This window comes from Rutilus rutilus (genome assembly GCF_951802725.1).
Source record: "Rutilus rutilus genome assembly, chromosome: 15".
Classification (NCBI taxonomy): domain Eukaryota; kingdom Metazoa; phylum Chordata; class Actinopteri; order Cypriniformes; family Leuciscidae; genus Rutilus; species Rutilus rutilus.
In genome coordinates this window covers 9,457,144-9,475,082 of record NC_140220.1, presented here as the reverse complement: position 1 = coordinate 9,475,082, position 17,939 = coordinate 9,457,144, and the positions used below count along the sequence as shown (strand labels likewise).

General features: G+C 37.9%; 1 protein-coding gene across 2 annotated transcripts in view; it reads left to right on the top strand.

Moving 5' to 3' along the window:
- Nucleotides 1-17,939, top strand: part of msraa (methionine sulfoxide reductase Aa) — a 69,908-nt gene that overhangs the window by 5,173 nt on the left and 46,796 nt on the right. Inside the window, exon 2 of one of the 2 annotated variants that reach the window (XM_084432918.1) lies at nt 32-173. The exons of the other annotated variant lie outside the window; for it this stretch is intronic. The gene's annotated coding sequence lies outside the window, so the exon portion shown is untranslated. The remainder of the gene's footprint in view (nt 1-31; nt 174-17,939) is intronic. 2 annotated transcript variants of the gene reach the window in all.

The window sequence follows — 17,939 nt, the reverse complement described above, 5'->3', positions numbered from 1 at the left end:
GAGGGCATAAATAGACTGTTTTTGTTTTCAGGTGATATTCCAGAATTAAGGAATTGAATGCTTTACAAGAAGAAGATGGATTGTTGGTCGGCCATTTTGGTGCTGAAAAGCTTGCGGTCAACAGTGAATGTCTGGAGTATAAAGAAGGCCTGGATGTTGATTTCTTAACATCTGTAAGTGGTTTCTCTTTCAAGCCAAACAATGCAGGTTTGTCTCATATTAATACAGATACAATCACATGCTAGAGGTTTTTTCTCAGTTGGTATTCTTGACGCTGAAGAGTGTTGTGCTGTTATCATTGGTTGATTATATTTATCAGGATGTGAGGTGCATAAAAAGCGAGTGATGTCCGTCTGTACTTACTTTATAGCTTCCTCTCACCAACTTTTATACTAATACACTGGTTTTCTGTCTCTCACAGCCACACATTGGCATTGCACTCGGATTCTGGCTGCATCAGGCTTCCGGTTAATAACTGTGAAAAGGGCAGGAATAGAGAAAAGACAGAGATAGATTTTGTTGATTCTGTGCCAGGATGAATTTGCCAGATGCGTTTCATCGCAAGACAGGTGTTCATGGCTGATAGAACAGGTGCAATATGATGTTTGGTGTTATAGTTTGATATTATGTTTTTCTGAAAAGGTTTCTCTGTTTTACATCAATACTCAAAAAAGCAAAGGCCTAAACTCTCTTCGGCAGAATTTTAATCATGTGGACTTTGAATTTTTAATCACCAGACAGTATTTCTGACCTTTGAAGATGGATCCAAATTGAATATCCCTTCACTGTTTTATGAAGTAGACATTTTTTCTTTTCTTTTTGCCACCAGCGTCTCAGAACATCTACTTGGGAAACTGCAAAATGCCAGTTGGAAACTCTCCATTGCTATGAACTAAAAAAAATAATATTCTAAATCAACAACCCTAATTGTCTACCTTTTGAATATGTTTATTTAAAGTTTATCTGTAGTGTAAAATATATATTCTTAAAGAATTTAAAGTAAAATACTACTACAAAGGTTAACCCATTAAAGTACAAAATAAATGGACAGAATTCACAAAGATTGGTCAGAAAACTGCTTGATTCTACACCAAATTTAGCTGTTTATTTAGATGATTGTTTTGACACTAGGACACTAGGTGTGCTGTGTGTCATAAGCACAATCTTATGCAAAGTCTAAATATCTTTCCCAAACAAAATTGATTAGACCAGAAGTTGAGATAGCTCAAGCGATGTTTTGAAATCTCCAAAGAACCTTTAACATTGAAGAATGTGACATGTTTGGGGTCAGGAAGACCCTTCTTGAGCAGCAAATCAGCATATTAGAATGATTTCTGAGGGGTCATGTGACACTGAAGACTGGAGTAATGATGCTAAAAATTCAGCTTTGCCATCACATAATTAAATATTTCACAATATTATAGTTTTCCTGTATTTTTGATCAAATAAATACGGTCTTGGTGAGCATAAGAGACATTAAAAAGACATTAAAAAAATCGTCCCTACCCCAATCTTTTGAACGGTATTGTGTATATGTATGTATTGAAATATTGCATACTTTTTCAGCATTTTATTAATAGTGAGAACTGAGTTCCTCATGCTTGAGGATTGTATTTTGGGCTCTTGAGCTTTTTTCCTGCCTAAGTGAACAAGTAGAAGAGTCCAACCATGCATGTGTAACAGTGGCAGTAAATTATTCATAACTTCCTTGGGAGATAATAGAAAACCTAATATGTTGCATGCCTTTCCTCAGCAATAGTTTTTAGAAACTCAGAAGTAGACCTTTTAATGGTTGCAGAAAAGCAGTGTGGTGTTCTTGGTGAATTATTGTGCACGTTGACCAACTTTAAGTCATTTAATGTCTTGAGAATCTAGCCTCCTTTAGTATTATTTACAATTGTCTTTCTCTTTGCTGATGTGCTGTAGCTTGTGCTGTACTTATAAGTCAATTTGGATAAGTGTCTGCCAAATGCAGGAATGACCTTAGAACCCTAATGCGCAGAGAATAGGAAGATCTGTAAGTGTGATATGATTAAGTAGACCATTAAAAAAAAGGCTGTTCCACACTCCCTCTGTCTCCCACAGTGCACTTTGCCCTGCTCTAGAACACCTCCGTCAACACACAGGTCTTGTATTGCTTTCAGCAGTTGTCGGACCTGTCTGTCTGGCCACTGATTTATAAAAGTTGGCTTATGTACTGATTTAATGTTTGTGTAATGTTTTATGACAGATTTGGACTAAAGGGATTAAAATCATTCCAAGGTCTTGAATGGGCTTGCACTTTCACCTTGAAAAAACATTGAATTAATGTTCTGGGTTCAAAGGTTAAGCTTGATCAGAAAATCATTTTGGCTCGTTCCACGTATGCATATACAATGGAAGTCTATGGAGCAAGACATCAGGAGAAATGTTAAAATATACTATAACCACAAGGGATAGTCCACCCAAAAAAATGAAAACCCTCATGTCATTTTGATAAGTTATATCCTGTTGTTTGGCTCTCAATAATCTTCAGAATCTCATCTTTTGTGGAAAGAAAGAAAGTCATACATCTTTGGAATGATATGAGGGTGAATAAATGACAGAATTTACATTTTTGGGTGATCTATCCCTTTAAGAACATTACACTCACCTAAAGGATTAGTAGGAACACCATACTAATACTGTGTTTAACCCCCTTTCGCCTTCAGAACTGCCTTAATTCTACGTGGCATTGATTCAACAAGGTGCTGAAAGCATTCTTTAGAAATGTTGGCCCATATTGATAGGATAGCATCTTGCAGTTGATGGAGATTTGTGGGATGCACATCCAGGGCACGAAGCTCCCGTTCCACCACATCCCAAAGATGCTCTATTGGGTTGAGATCTGGTGACTGTGTGGGCCATTTTAGTACAGTGAACTCATTGTCATGTTCAAGAAACCAATTTGAAATGATTCGAGCTTTGTGACATGGTGCATTATCCTGCTGGAAGTAGCCATCAGAGGATGGGTACATGGTGGTCATAAAGGGATGGACATGGTCAGAAACAATGCTCAGGTAGGCCGTGGCATTTAAACGATGCCCACTAAGGGGCCTAAAGTGTGCCAAGAAAACATCCCCCACACCATTACACCACCACCACCAGCCTGCACAGTGGTAACAAGGCATGATGGATCCATGTTCTCATTCTGTTTACGCCAAATTCTGACTCTACCATCTGAATGTCTCAACAGAAATCGAGACTCATCAGACCAGGCAACATTTTTCCAGTCTTCAACTGTCCAATTTTGGTGAGCTCGTGCAAATTGTAGCCTCTTTTTCCTATTTGTAGTGGAGATGAGTGGTACCCGGTGGGGTCTTCTGCTGTTGTAGCCCATCCGCCTCAAGGTTGTGCGTGTTGTGGCTTCACAAATGCTTTGCTGTTTACCTCGGTTGTAACGAGTGGTTATTTCAGTCAAAGTTGCTCTTCTATCAGCTTGAATCAGTCGGCCCATTCTCCTCTGACCTCTAGCATCAACAAGGCATTTTCGCCCACAGGACTGCCGCATACTGGATGTTTTTCCCTTTTCACACCATTCTTTGTAAACCCTAGAAATGGTTGTGCGTGAAAATCCCAGTAACTGAGCAGATTGTGAAATACTCAGACCGGCCCGTCTGGCACCAACAACCATGCCACGCTCAAAATTGCTTAAATCACCTTTCTTTCCCATTCTGACATTCGGTTTGGAGTTCAGGAGATTGTCTTGACCAGGACCACACCCCTAAATGCATTGAAGCAACTGCCATGTGATTGGTTGATTAGATAATTGCATTAATGAGAAATTGAACAGGTGTTCCTAATAATCCTTTAGGTGAGTGTATATAGGCTATGTTAATATGTTAACGTGAAACTTTAACTCTGCAAATTTAAATCATGCAAGGAAACCAAAAAAATAACATCTGCTGTTGTTAAAAAGGTCATTTAGACTACTTTGTAACTGAAATAATACTCATTTTAGTATATAATGAATATAAATGCTTATATGCTTCTAAACCCACCAGAAGGCTTTCTTCAGTAGACTTCCATTATAACTGCACTGGCCGAAATCATGGTCTCTTGTAATTGACAGCCTGACAAAGATGCTTTCGACAAAGCTTAGTTTGTTTTCAACATTTTCGCAGTGTAATGGAAGTACCAACAGATCTTTTCCTCTCTAATGTGGTGGGGTTTAAGTGGACTAAATTATTGGAGAAATCTCAGAAAGAAAGAATTTTGATCAATTATGAGCTCAGAACATTTTTAATAAATGAAACATGCATGGAAGACTCGTTCAATAAGATCAATTACGAGCACTTGGAAAATAGATGGGGTGAATTTCTATTTCATGCCTACTTTAAATGGTGGTGCTGTTGGAAATATGAAATGGCTATTTTAATTTCTTTCTCCCTAACTGAATGGGATTTTTCCAAAACTCTGGTATAGGCTCAGTGACGTCTTCATTCTTTTTGCAACATGGTGGAAGTTGGAATGGCTTTGAACAGCTGAGTCCAAGAAGACGGCAAATGAATATCACTGCGTTGAGTTGCTGGATTTGGCATCATGGCTGTGCATATGATGAATTCCAAATCTCACAGCTTGAAGGGTTGTTTCAAGACATAAAAATTATTCTTTCTGAAAATGTGTTTGGATTCCTAATGCAGGTTGCAAAAAGACTCGCTCTCTTTGCTCAGAGGACGCAACAGTCCACCTGTTTGTCTGAACAAAGAACTGAAGGAATTAAAGATATGATGTGTTCTGGGTCCTACAGTGCATTTCATTTTGCTGTTTTTTTTTTAACCTCTGGTGAGCAAAACCCCCTTTAATCTTAGCTCCAAAGAACTGCACTGACAGGCAGGTGTGGAGCGCTAGTCGCCATGTTTGATGTTGACACATAATCGCAAGATGAAGGGAGAAGGAAGCTTTTTCACTCACAAAGAGATCTCTCTCACTCCTTCACCTCTGTGGCCACACGTCTACCCGTTACCGGCTCATTAGTGATCCTGTCTTCCTTTATATTGAAAGAATAGGAGCAGGAGGGTAAAACCCTGTCTGTCGCACATGCCCTGTGTTGCAGAAAGAGAGTCGTCAGTTCCACTGATCACAGTATAGCGTCTAGGTTGCTATTTTTGGAGGACTTCTAAATGTTCTGCAGTTGAAGAAAATCAGGTAATAATGATGTAAACACACTTGACCCACTATTAAGTGCTTTTTCGTAAGTTAGTCTTGAGTAGATGTGTAAAAATTGCATCTTAGAGATTCAAAGTTTCAAATTGAATAATTCACAGATGTAAACTGATTGATAATGAGGTGTTTTAAATGGCGTTCTTCCATGCTACTATTTTTGTAGCATGTACAGATATGTACACAGAATACAACATTAATTGGTGTTGATGAGATATGTGAAAAGAGTCATGAAGATTCAGTATGAATCATCACACAGTAGTTTGCTACATTACACTACTAATGCTACTTTTGCAGTATATGTAAAAGTATGAACAATGTGCACTGTGTGCAGAGAGATTTAAACAGTCTTGAAGTATTCTCAAGCTCAAGCTATTTTCATGTTTACAACATAAAATACATCAATAATACCCTAGTGTGATTTTTTTTTTCTTTTTTTAAAGCTTTTACTTGAAAAAGACTTGCAAAGTCTTCTAACTCAGACTTCCAGGGGGATTTCTTTTTTTTTAATATAAAGATTGAAAGAGTTGTTGAAAGCTAAATATTGGTGACGTCATGCGACCGTGGTATAATTTATTTATACCCATTTATTTAGGCTTCAAAATTCATAAAAGTTGTGCTCATTTGTGAAATGTCATGATGAACAAAACGTGTCACAAAGCATATTTCAAAAGCCAATGGAAAAATGGTTCAGTGGCATCAATTCCAGCGCGAGACGAGTCCTCATCATCCTTTTGAAGTGCTTGCAAAGTGGATTTGCAGTGCTAATAAAAGTGTTTTCTTGACATGTCAACAATACGAACCAAACTCTTCCAGGTCGCATCTACATCTACAGTATTTGAGGGTGGGTCATAGGCGTTGTTCGTTGGCAGCCAATGAAGACCATAGGCTGGCATTATGCAAACGTGTTACATTATTACATAGGTATGTAACAGGAAGTGAGACTGGAATGGCTGATGACTTATTTCAGCAGTTCAGAATCGATTCTTTCTTTAGGAGGCAAACACTTTGTTTCTTTGATCTTTAAAACTTTGCAGACCATTTAAATTCACAAACAGCTTTATTGCACTGCATGAAAGGTAATATTAAAAAAAGCATAGTACAGGACTTTAAACATACAATTTACAGTGAAGTCATGTGACAAAATTGTAGCATACTTCTATATGCAATGGCGTGGCATACCAGTTTAGCAAAGTAGTGGGCGTTATACAGTATATACTGTGCAGTCTGCTTCAAGCAATACATTTGCTTTCTATTCCAAACAGCCTTGTTTAATCACCATGACAAAGGAAGTGATTAAGTGTTGGGTATTTTACAAAATGATAGTCTCTTGGCAGTCCTTGGGTGACGACATGCTGTTGCCAATGGTGACAATATCGAATGAACTGGAATGAACTGAACACTTTAATTCCATAGCTGAACATGAAGCGTGAGGAACGCTTTAGCCATGTAAATATAGCTTTGTATTTGATGCGGTTTCTCTTTCTGATTTCACCTCTATGTCGTTCTCATTCTCTCTAGCCATCCCCCACCCTTCTTCTGATTGGTCGAATTAACTCTGCAGCCTCCTGTTGTGAATAATTACTTTTGATCCAATGCGGATCTCTCTCTCTCTCTCTCTCTCTCTCTCTCTCTCTCTCTCTCTATCCTCCGCAGTTTTCAGATTTCTTTTAAAATGTTCTTGTCACTTCCCTATATCATACGCACATGTAAACACACACTCTACATGTTAAGGGCTCTTTCTGCTCTGTTATTACGGCAGACGATACCTCTCTGAGTTATTGCTTTGGTTGTTAAAGCGATAGTTCATGCAAACATTCTGTTGTAAGTCTCATGTTTTTCCAAACACGTATTGAAGAAGATCTTCAGAAGATCAGAAGTTTCTTTCTTCCATGGAACATAAAATGAGACGTTATGGAGATTATTCACACTGTCCTTTTCCTATAGTAAACCCTCTACAACAATAATGACTAAGAACACCCTAAAAGTAGCTCATATGACTCGTCATGTGCTATATTCTTATGAAGTCTTTTGAAGCCATAGGATAGCTTTGTGCAAAGGACAGATTGCCATAGCTCGTAGCATTATGTTAGTGTAGACGCATGATTTCTCGCACCAGTTCCAAGGACTTAAAAGGAAGTTGAAACAGAGCAACAGATCTTTTCTTCTATATTGTAACATAAATCTGAGTTTAAATCTTTACTTTAGTGTTGTGACGTATTTCCAAGTGAAACGGAATATTGAATAGAGGGCAGGCAGGGTTTTACTTTAGCGCACCTCCTCTCCACACTGATGGTTTGAGGTGAGTGGTTAAGGATATTCAACCCAACCCGTCAAACTGACGTCATCAGAGAAGGAACGCCATTCCAGAGCGGAAGCAAATGTTGAGATTTTGATTAAAGATTGCCTCGAGAATTTTTTTTTCTGTGCATTAACTTAAACAGATTAATTGTTCACCACAAGACTAGTAATGTGCGCTGACAAAGTAAATGGGGTCAATTTTGAATTCATGATGACAAAGATATTTTATCGCTTCTGAAGACTTGAAATACAGGGCACAGGTCATATAGACTACTTTTATAGCACTTTCGTTATTCTTTCTTGTAATTTTTTTGGAGCTTTCAGTTGTAATGGGGGTGGGGGGAGGCGGGACGGCAGGAATATTATAACTACATTTCATTTTGTGTGTTCCAGGGAAGAAAGAAAGTCATATAAACCGTACTGGAATGACATAAGGCTTAGTAAATGATGACAGAATTTTCATTCCTGGGTGAGCTAACCATTTAAATGAAGGTAATAGTGGTATTTTGTCTGCTTTTGCTCTTGCGCTGAACTCTGTTCTTCACTCCTGGATGTCCTCTGAAAGTGGCAGGCCACCTCTGGACGGTCTGACAGGCAGAGGAATCAGCGTGTCCTGCGCTCTCTCCACGTCCTTAGTGGACCACATGCCTGCACTGCTCTGTTCCGCCTGGCTGACCTGTCAAAAATGTTCTAGTCACACGAGTGGGCTTCTACAGCGCTGCTGCATGCGAATGACTTGGCACCTTTGCATTAATTTTTCATGGGCCTTGCCTTTAGATGTTCCCGCTCCTTTTGAATATTACTCTTTCAAAGGCCCAGCCCTGCAGATCGCCAGCGTCATTGTGGCCCTGTGGCCGAGGAGTTTCAATACAGGATGATGCTCCCATGCTGGCAATCAAACCACATGGAAGTTGCCCACCTGGAGCATCTGTATCAAAATGCATCGTTGTTCATGAGCGCTATATATAGGTTTCCAATCAGACTTGAGCCCCCCCTCACCCCCTAGATGGAAATTGCTTTAAATGTGCTGCTGTATAGGTAAGTTACGTAGGTGGGGGAAGCTGAAGTGTCTTCGTAAATGCAAAGAACGTGTCAGCTGGGAACACTGGGAATTGAATTACAGGAAAGCATAATGCAATCCTTGATATCTACCTACTCTGCCTAATGAAATCAGCAGATGAAAGCACAGCTGGACATTCTTGCAGGATATTACTGTATGAGAAAGTGCTTAGCTGGCTGAGGGAGGGGGTGGAGAGCGCCAGCACCTTTGGGAAAAGTACGTGAATGTTCTCACACCAGTGCATGTTCTTTCCACTTCAAGAAAACTCAAGTTTTTTTTTTTTTACTGAGGCGTTTGTTCAGGGGCGGGTCTATTGGTGGGCCATTGTGGGAAATGAAAAAACCTTAGACTTTAAGTTCTTTATTTACTTTAGTTCTCTTCTATTCTTGTAGTATCGGCTACTAGTATTGACTTATATAATTTATTATAATTTATACACTATCGGTCAAAAGTTTGAAATAATTAATCATTTTTAATGTTGTCTTATGCTCACCTTGTCATTTATTTGAGCAAATATACAGAAAAAACTGTAATATTGTGAAATAATATTACATTTTAAAAGAACCATTTTCTAATGTGTTTTAAAATGTCATTTATTCCTGTGATGGCAAAGCTGAATTTTCAGCATCATTACTCCAGTCTTCAGCATCACATGATTCTTCAGAAATCATTGTAATGTGTTGATTTGGTGCTCAAAGTAAAAAAAAAAAAGAAAGGAAAAAGAAATTAATACCTTTATTCACCAGGGACACATTCAATTATTCCAAATGACAGTTAAGACAGTTATAATGTTATCTATTTCATTTAAATACTGTACTTTTGAACTTTCTATTCATCAAAGAATCCTGAAAAAAATGGATCACGGTTTCCACAAAAAAAATATTAAGCAGCAAAAACTGTTTTCAACGTTAATAAGAATCATTGTTAATAACCAATAAGAAGAAGAACTGAACGCCAAATCAGAATATTAGAATGAATTCTTAAGGATCATGTGACACTGTAATGGCTGTTGAAAACTCAAAATTACATTTTAAAATGTATGAAAACAGTTATTTTATACTAATATTTAACTATATTACTGTTTTTACTGGATTGTTGACCAAGCAAATGCATGAGAGACTTCTTTAAAAAACAATAAAAATCTGAATTATTCCAAAGTTTTTACCAGTAGTGTATTTTTCAGGGGCTGATGTGATGGGTGACGATATTGATGCTGATCATTTTTCATGTCAAAAATTTTATTGACATTTTATGTCTTCTCAGACTGACTGAAGTTGCCCACCCCAGGATGGCATCGTAGCGCCACTGCATTTGTTGATAGGTACAGTTAAGGGTTAAATTGGCATTTTGGAGTTGGGGGAACCCAAAGATCCTGGTGGTGTGGTAAGATATGATATAACCCCCTTCCACCCTTAAATAAGCACATTTACCTATATGTGAAAGCACTATTTGCACAAATTTACAGATAAAGAACAGACAAGGGTATTTGGAACAGCAGGTATGATATTACTTATTATGTATTTGTTGTAATACTGTGGTGCAATACAGTAAATGTAATATTATACCACAGGCTTTATGATATTTACTACATCTCTCCGACAGCTCAGTTTTCTCCGTATCCTTTTGGCAGATGAGAGACTAAGATTATCAAAGAGATAATGGAATATGGCGCCTTGGGCGCTCCACGACGAAGGAGCAATATCACCTTATGTAACTGATTCGTGCTTTTAAGACAATTATCTTTTTAGCTCCCTTAATTGCAGGTAAAACAGTCAGCGCTGAGCTGCCCATTATTTTGGCAGAGCTGACTGCTACATACACAGATCTTTTATGCACGGTTTCAGCTGCGCCACACAATGGCAAGTAGGAGGATGAGAGAGAACAAGAAAAAAAATCAAATCTGAATCTTTCATCTTTAGCTAACAGTAATGACATAGCCACAAACTGAAATAATCTTCCTCTTGACTTCAAACGCACATTTGTCTTGCTGCACTAACATTTGCTCCAGACAGATGACACAAGAGTGCTTTCCTCATCAGTTGTTTTTACATAATGTAATTGTGAATTTTTTTTTGTCCTGGTTCACTTATGAAAAATCTAATTTGCTTTTATTATGAAGGCTATATGAGGTCTTGTTTATTTATTTAGATATCTATTATTTAGTTATGAAGACCTCATTTAGGGTTGGTAATTGAGAACGTACAGAAAAAAGAATGAGGTTCACATGTGCATTCATTCATTCATCTGATGAATGAATGACGCATATCTGTCAGTTCTTTTTAGCGAGTCAAAAACATACAGCGCAACCCGGCTGCATCCGAAAACTTAAAATGCTGCCTTCGAAGGACGCGTTCCAAGGTAGGAAGGCATGTCCGAATCCAATGTTAGCTTCACTTCCTGTCTGAGATGCCTTCATCTGATCGATTTTTGAAGGCAAGACAGACGTATCCCTTCGCTGCCTTTGATATCCCATAATCCAGTGCGTTCCATTCGGTGAAAGTTGCGGTTGCAGTTGCAGGTCAGTTTGTGTAAATGTACATTTACTGACCAACACTTCTGATGTCATTTCTAGTGAGAAATTACTACTGTAGTAACTAAATATTTGTTTAGTTCTCTCTCTATTTTGCTGTAGATCTTTAAACTGGTAGGTACCTTCATGCACAAATGCTGTGCTTATAAATCCATTTTCAGATGCAGTCCCCTTGTCTGACTGCCGAATGAACATGACTCTTATGGGTCGGTTACTTTTAGAGAGTCAAAAACATACAGCACAACCTATGTAGTTTGATTGCCGAACGAAAATTACTCTTATTAGCCGGTTCTCTTAGTGAGTCAAAAACATACAGCACAACCAGTGTTGTTCGATTCCCGAGCCGGTCCTTTTTAGCTAATTAATCACATATAGCATAATCAGTCCATTCGATTCTAACTGTGAGACTTAAATCAATGTAGATACTGACTAATTGTTGCCAACTATGCACATTTTGTCAGTTGTATATTCTAAAAATAAATGAATGAAATATAGGCTATTACCACATATATTTCCCTAATATATACGAGTTTGAAAGCTGAATAGTTAGATCAAAGCCACAAAATATAATCCCTCTCATAGTCAGTCAATCCCTTGCATAATCATTAAATAATCAGCATTCATTCCACACTAGCCTTAGTGAGATTATTTATATGTGTTTGTTTACATCCCCGGGCTGGCATGCTAGAGAACAGTCTGTTTACTTCTAATAAGCTTTCTGTGGCCATTCAATGCAGGCCTGGCTGTCCCTGGAGGTCCTGTCCCAAATCAGGCCCCCTGACCGGGAAAAGGATGCATGCAGGGCTGACACATGAGTGGTTGGCACATGCCAGGCTGCCTGCTGGGAATACCATCCCTCCCAGCACACAGCTCTCACGCCCTCTTCATCCACTCACCCGCCTCCTCCCCTGTGCAGGCTTTTGTTGAGGAATTTTCTATTTCCTATAAAATAGTTGCCAGCTAATGGATTTTTCCTTTATTCATTGGACGTGCTGAGCGATGACTCTCTCGGCACTTCTTAAAGGTGATTTACAATTAAAGAGACTTGGGCTATTTTCTAATGATTCTTTAGCTGAGTGGGTTTTATTGCACTACTAAGCTGTGTTATTAACAAACTGCCGCCTCGGCCCGTCCCTGTGGGACATGCTGAAATGCTTTGTCCTTTTCTCTGCTAGTGAATAAGGCCTTTCTCTCAGTTTGAGGCAGTCCAAAGCTTTTACAGTGTCACAAGAGAGGATCCTGAATGGCGCACATTCCCGCATGCAGCCGGCAAACACACTTGTGCCTATTTAGTGGAAAGCGTTCCTGCACATACGCATGCTATGAAAAGAAACTCTTCGTATTAATCTAGGCATAAATAAATAGGCGCATTTCTGTATTCTGTTGCTTCCCCTCTCTTTCTCTGAATGCATAACGTTGCTCATTGTTTGCTTGTTTCATAAAGTCATTTTATATGCTTTTTTTTTTTTTTATGCAGGCGGGCCAGTGACATTTATTATATTTTTATTATACATTTTATTAATAGTCACCTTACATGACACTCAAGGACACCTTACAAACACAATAAAACATTGAACAAATAATCATTATTACAGCCTGGACAGACTGGATTCGAGTATAAAAGGAATCACATAAAAGCCTGCCTAAAAAGATGGGTCTTAAGGCAAGATTTATTTTTATGACATATATTTGTGTCCATTCAATACAACCTATTTAGTTTGAATACATTTTTAGTACATTCAAATAATAAATATTATTTTATGTATTGGTATCTCAAACCCCCAAATTGTCAGGTGCGCAACCGTCTGCACAAATGAACAGACTAAGAAAACTATTTAAAATGGTGTTTGAATAATATACTGTGACATCATTTTATGTTTGAAACCTTTCATATAAACAAATTTGATAAATATCAGTAGTTATAAATTCTCAAATGTCAGGGTGGCGCAACTGCAAACGTGGATCTTTTATTCTGAATTGACAAGGTAATAACAGTAAGCATGATAATGCTGCATCCAGAGGACCCCAATAGATCCTTGTGGCAGAGTGAAAAGTTTTGTAGATATATCTCAAATACTGATGAACATAGCTACTTTCAAGTATGGGTTGGTTGGTACACTTTCCATGTCAGGTGGTACAACGAATGTAAAATTAGGAAAATGCTAATTTAAGATAAACTTCTTTACTGTATTTATGAACATGCTAGCATAGGCAAAAGCTAATACAGGCACCCAAAAGTAGAAGCCTGTTCAATCAATGTAACATTAGTTGCAAATGTCAGGTGGTACAACCAGGAAGTCACGTGGTGCAACTGCAATGAATTTCCCTATATGAAATAAATAATACATTAAGTTAAGATTGTCTATTATTCTATTAATTATATATTTTAATTATTGATCTAAAATGTTAGTTTTAAGTTAAAGAAAAGTAAAACAAAGTTGTACACTTTTTAGTATTTTCATTATAATTTTTGAATAATTTTAGATGCCACTATTATATCAAGTAAAGAAAAATCGTTAGCATTTTATTTTACATCCCTGTTCCGCATGTACTATGTACTTATTATAGTCATTACAATAACTGGGTGATAACTAGGCACTAACTGTGAACCTACCCTAAACCTAACCTTAACCTTGTACCTTTTATTCCCCAGTATTTTCTTAGGTAAGTACACTGTAAGTACACATACTATAAACTAAAGTGCAACCGACACGTTTGGTGGAATGGGTAGTTTTAAGAGTGGGTTAAGAGGTATGGGAAGGGTCAACCGTGTAATTATAGATGTCATTACAGAAATGTATTTCAGATGTAATATGCAGGCATTTTTAAAATATAAGTACAATATAAAACATGTATGTACACAATAAGTGCATTGTATCAAATTATTAATTTAAATAGTACATGGTAGTTAAAGGCACTTAATATAAAGTGGGACTGAGAACTCAGCACAGCAGAGCACAGCACAGGGAGGGAGTGCATTAAAAATGACACAGCTAAGGATAGCATATCTTGCAAAAAGAAAGGAGAGGTGCTGAATCTTGTTTAGTAGTTTTATAGTGTTCCGCTAAAGTTGCTATGTATTTAATGCTTTAAACACTTTGATGAATGCATTTTTTATTTTTAACTGACTCAAGCTGATCATTCTTTTCGCATAAATATAGCTTAAAACATGACTTTGTTGTGGTTCAATCACAATTCATTTTCTAACCATGTATCTAACCAATCTATTGCTCAGTACTGTAGCCTGTTCCTATGTTCCGATTCAGCAGATGTGTCAAAGTGAACAAATGGCTGAAAACTAAATTGTGAATATATTGTATTCACTGCATTTACTGATTTGCTGTCCTTGTTTGATGGGCTACACAATTTGACCAAAGATTTTGGGATAATATATCATGTATAACAAACAAGCAAACAAATAATAAATAAATAATATTATTACTATTATTATTATTATCATCATTTTGATAAGTTTTGTGATGAAATATCAATATGATGATTATGATGATTATGCTAACATTTTAAAAATTGCATTTCGTTGCCTTGTACCTGTACTTGTGTAATGACAATAAATTGAATCTAATCAAATCTAATCTAATAATAATAATAATAATAATAAGCACAATTATTATTATTTCTAAATGATAATAAAAATAAATATTAGTATTATAATATTTCACTGTAAAATAAGTATTTAAGTATTTGAGTATTTAAGAAAAATAATAATTTGACTATTTATTGCTCTCCTAACTTCTGCATTTTCAAACATTAAATCATCAAGCTTTTATTTTGGCATAAAACTGCATGGAGCAATAAAGCTTTTTGTGACAGAAGTTAATAAGTGCTTCTCATTACGCTCTAAGACACCAGATCATGAGCTGCTCATGTATAAAAGAACACAGTGCCACGCTTCACTCTGACAAACACAGCGCATATACTTATTTCAATAAATCACAGCCTTTGTGTTTTGATAAACGCACTAAGCCATATCACGAATTCGTTTTTCTTTCGATTATTTGTGCAGCCCTACTGGAGCCCATTAATAGCGTCTAGCAGCGCTTATGATTTTATTAACTATCACTTACAGGCAACACGTAATATAATATTTATAGTAATAACGTATCATTCCAAGATGTAGAATTTTTTCTAGCTAGTGTTGAGCTGAAACAATAGCAGCTACCATTGCTCTACTACTGACATGTTTGTATGGTAAACCGGCTAGGTAAAATGCCTTTTACGAAACCATAAGTCTGTATATGACTGAGTGTCTGTATCAGGCGTCAGATGCCCCTACTTTATTAAATGGATGCAATTCACAGCGTAACATAAGAAGCTAAAGTGTTCTGAAAGTGTTATGGATCGATTTTTCTCTTTTGAATGGCGATTTCTCAGACAGAGCTGCATATAAGGCTTTCCACGAGTCCACCCATGTTTTTTTCTTTGGATTATGCTAACAAGCATATTTCCTCAATTGAGTGGATGCAATCTCAATCTTTTACCCCCGCCATCATCTCCGTCTATATGTTCGACCTCAATCAACCGCTGGACTTTTCAAAAGACCAGCGGATCTCCTTCTTGAGGAGGTGGACGTCTGGGAACCTATTGACCAGCTTAATGGCAGCGCATTAAAAGCATCCTGGATGACATGGCCTCTCCAACACACAAGTGCCTTGTCTCCCCTTTAAGCCCTGTAATGGATAAGAGCTTGGCCAGAGTCTCATGTCAGCAATATGATTGCCTACTATTTCCTCCTTGCACAAGACTCACCTTCAGACAAAGTGCTCTTAAAGTCCATATAGGCCGAACCTTCTCCATGCATCACGGTGATGCAAAACATTGGAGGAATTCTATCCGTGCCATCCATTTTTGCATGACAGCCAGATACAGTGTGAGTTGTCGCTGTTTTCTTCCCATGCGTAGGTTTGCTGGTTTGTTTCGGCTTTTTTTGTCTGATTATGATGTGTTGGCAGCGCTACAGACAGGCAGCCGGTATAATCAGCTAAAACAATGGGCCGTAATAGCTGAGAGCGTAGCCGCTCCTCTCATCAGCTCTCATTATAAACACAGACGCTGTGTCGCTATCGCTAGACGACACAGGCGTGGATCAAAGTGCATGCCTGATCGCAGAGAGCTATCGAACAAGCCGTGTTTTGCGGTATATGAGGACATCGTGCTCTGAAAGTTTATTGCGGTATCAGCAGCACTTGTGGTCTGTTTTGATGGTCAAAGATGAGAGTGTTTGGTTGACCGATGATGTATTCTCTATCCCCTATATGACTGGACCGTGCATAAGAGCCATGTGAAATGCTGGAATCCATATCTCATTTCTTCCATAAAGTATGTGTAGAGAACGCTAGTTAAATGTTGTTCAGAAAGCTTGAGTAATTCACCATTTATACAAATACATCAGTGCAAATGCGTCTAGCTATTCAAGCTTGATTTCACAAATCTTTGTGCTCCCAAATGCACGTACACATTGTATTTTTTTAATACTGCCCTTAGAAATACCTACTGCCAGTTTCTCTTTCAGGTCAACTCTCATCAAGGTGAAGTAACATTTTGAAAAGAATGTTGCTGAACAATTTAGTATAGCTGAATAGCTAGTACCAGACACATTTAAAGGTAATTCTGTTGCCCATAAGTATTGAGGTTTGCAAGTAATTCAAAATATTTATTGACATATTTTGTTGATCCTGGAACAACATTCTTGTCTGAAAATGTTGGCCACATCCACAGGAAGCCAGAGCTTTCCCTATCCGAATATTTTTTCCCCCTCATTCTAAAAAAAAAAAAAATTCCATAAACATGGCGTCGTCTCAAGAAAAATCCGCGTACACACGAAACCACTGAAACCGACTTAAAATGATGTAGTATACATGCCAGACCAGTATGTGGCACTGTAATTCTGCCACAGAGATACATTAAAAACAGAGAAGAAGACTTGGAGCATGCGCACAAACCTTGCACGCTGTATACAATAATAATAGGCTCAGTAGCTTATTATTTTTTATTTTCTTTCTTTTTACCAAGAACTCTATTGAACAATATAAACAACCATAAATGGCCTGGTACAAAGTTCGCTTCTGCAGCACGAAAACAAGCATGTAGTCCGCAGTTGATGTTGCTGTTACGTGACGTTGCGGTGTCCGACTAGAGTCGACACAGGGGTGATGACGTCATCGTTTCACAAAATATATATGGATTAGCTGTACACACGAAAACGCAAGGGTGTCGTTTTCAGATTTATCCACTCTGAGACCCGGTTTCAAAAAATAGCGGTTTCAGGTTCCCAAAAACGGCGGACGAAATGGCGATTCGATACAAAACTTTTACGCATACAGCTAAACATGTCTCCGTGTGTACAAGGCCTTAGTCCTAACCCTAACCCTAACCCTACCCCTACCCATAACTTATCCCTAAAATGATAGATGAATAACACTGATGTTGCACCTAACCCTGTTTATAAACCTAAACTTGACATACACTGTAAACTTGCCCCCCAAATCTGATTGATTGATTGAAATGTTGTTCCAGGACCAACAAAGATGTTGATGATGAAGCTACCACAGAAACCGAAAATTCTCGGGCCAGCAGCATGTGTCCAAATTTCAATCTTAACCGAAAACAGGGCTTTAAGTGTAAAATACCGAACTTGTCCTTTAACCGGGATGGACATGGCTGTAGGAATGTGTCTAAATGCATAAGCAGGATGAAGAAACCGTAATATAAGACCTTTTTGAAGTTCACTAGGATCACAATTACATTGCAGCTGTGCAAGGATGCAGCAGTTTCCCTCCAAAAATGTTGTAATGGGTCTCATCATTTTACTGTCAGTCCTCCATTAGGCCAAAATTCTCAGTTTCCTCC